A 2,500-nucleotide genomic window follows, 5' to 3' on the forward strand; every position below is an offset into this window, starting at 1 on the left:
GAAATCGTGTGCTCCGCCGGGGTCCGGGGGCGAGCGCCCTTCGCTGGGCGAGGGGGACGCTTCCCCGGCACCCCTGGCGGCGTCGGACGCCTGCGGGTGCCGGCGGACGGAGCAGACCGCGCCGCACGGGGTACGGGTGCGGGGCCCGCCCGGCTCCGGAGACCGGAGCGCTCGGGCGGACGCCTGGGGACCGGACGCCCTCTCCGGGCGGAGGGGTTCCGGGCGCGCCGTGGGCAGAGGGAGGGTCGGGTTCGCCTGGAGCCGGCCGAGACCCCTGGGTTCCGGCCGAGCGATCGTCCCTCCCCGCCGGGGCGCGGGGTGCCACATCGATCGGGTTGCGGAAATGGGAGACGTGGGGCCCTTCTCTCGCGTCAACCGCAGCCCTCCGTTTTCTCTTTTCCGGCTTGACTCTGTTCGCCACCTGTGATGCTCTCTGGCCGGTTCCCTCGGGCGTAGCGGGACGGGCGGCGCGCGCGACGCTCTCGCGGAGCGTCCTCCGACGCTTCCCCGGGCTCCTGGAGCCGCCTCCCGGCCCGAGGGGTGCCCGTCCGCACTCATCGGCTGAACTTCCGCGAATTGCAGTACCCGATTCGGCCCGCCGGGGGGCGCTGCCGCCGGGGGAAGAGGGGGACGGGCCGGGCCTGGCGCCGGGCTCCGCCGGACGCCCGGCGCTGCCCCGTCTCGGCCTCGGAAGGGGGAGTCGGGGGAACGGGAGGCCGGGAGTCCCGGAGAAAGAGAGAGAGAGAGAGAGAGAGAGATAGAGAGACCTCCGCGGTTCCGCCTTCGACCGCCGGGGGGCGCCGCGCACCCGTCCGCACGGGCCCGTCCCGGTGGCTCCCGGCAGGGCTCTCCCAAACCCTCTCCCAGGGCCCCGGTCCGGGAGCCCGACTGCGTCCGCTCTCCGCTTCCAGAGAGGAGGCTGTCGGACGGGGAGAGCTGGTACCGGGCTCCTGGAGCCCTGCCTGGGCAGCCTATGGAAGGGAGGGAGCCCTGGCCCTGCTGCTCTCCGAGCTCCGGCCCTGCTGCTCTCCGAGCTCCGTGCCTGCTCTGCCACGGGTCCTTTCGCAGGAGCTCCAGGGAAACGGGCTTTTCGGCCCCTGACAGAGTCCCGGCTCTCTCGCTCGCCTCGTTGGTACCTACTGATCCGGCGGAGGTGTTCTCCGGCGGGTAGCGACACGGACGGCCGAGGGCGCGCTTCACCCAGGCTTCAACCGTCTCCTCCCCGAGCCCCTGGAAGTGCAGCTGGGCCGCGGGCGCCCCGGTCCGCACTCATCTGCGAAACTTCCACAAATTGCAGTACCCGATTTGGCCCGCCGGGGGGCGCTGCCTCCGGGGGAGAAGGAGACGTGCCCGGCCCGTACGTCGGGCTCCAACGGATGCCCGCCGTGGACCCTTTATAGGCCCCATCCTGGTCCTGCCATGCTGTTATCGGAGCTCCACGGCTATCTTGTCACTAAACCTTTCGTTTGAGCTCCAGGGCTTTTTGCTTTTTGTAACCCGGTTCCTGGAGCCCTGCCTGGGCAAAATCGGATGCAAGAAGGCCCTGCCCATGCTGATCTCTGAGCTCCGCGCATCTTCTGTCACGGGTCCTTTCGCAAAAGCTCCAGGGAAACAGGCTTTTCGGCCCCGGACAGAGTCCCGGCTCTCTCGCTCGCCTCGTTGGTACCTACTGATCCGGCGGAGGTGTTCTCCGGCGGGTAGCGACACGGACGGCCGAGGGCGCGCTTCACCCAGGCTTCAACCATCTCCTCCCCGAGCCCCTGGAAGTGCCGCTGGGCCGCGGGCGCCCCGGTCCGCACTCATCCGCGACACTTCCGCGCTGGAGTCCGACGCTCGCCGGCCGCGTCCCCCGGCCCGCGGGGGCCCGGGGGGAGGCCCGACGCGTGCGGGGGGAGGCGGCGGGCGGCGGGGGCGCCCCCGCGCCACCCGACGGCGCCCCCCGGTGGCCAGAGGCGGCTCGGAGCGAGACGATCGGGGGGGGACGGCGGCGCGTGACCCGCCCCGGCCCCCTTGGCCCAGCGGACGGGCAGGCGGCTCCCGGGCGCCCCCCCCCGATCCCCGCCGCGGCGCCCCCCGGTGGCCGCCTGACGCCACTGCGGGGGGTGCAGATTCCGTGTGTCCTCTCGGATAAAAACAAAAGAAACGATTCCCGTCGGGCGAAAGTAAGTGGGACGCAGGGCCCCGGGCCCCGACGGTCCGCGCGCGCGGCGCCCCCCGCTGGCCGGTCGAAGGGAGGACAAAAATAAAATGAAAAAAATTTCAAAAAAGCACTCGCCCCAAACAGACGAAAGGTACCCGGTCCGCCCGGATGAACCCTCCCCCGTGTCCCCGCCGCGGCGCCCCCCGCTGGCCAGCCGAGGTAATACACGATTGAGAGGGGGGGAGTGAAAAACAGGGGCAAAAAATGAAAAACACCCCACCCGTTTGAATGCAAAGTCCCGGAGCGGCCAGGGGTGGACGCCGGTCCGCGCGCACGGCGCCCCCCGCAGGCCAGTTGAAG

The sequence above is a fragment of the Pseudophryne corroboree genome, unplaced genomic scaffold (assembly GCF_028390025.1).
Source record: "Pseudophryne corroboree isolate aPseCor3 unplaced genomic scaffold, aPseCor3.hap2 scaffold_228, whole genome shotgun sequence".
Taxonomy (NCBI): Eukaryota; Metazoa; Chordata; class Amphibia; order Anura; family Myobatrachidae; genus Pseudophryne; species Pseudophryne corroboree.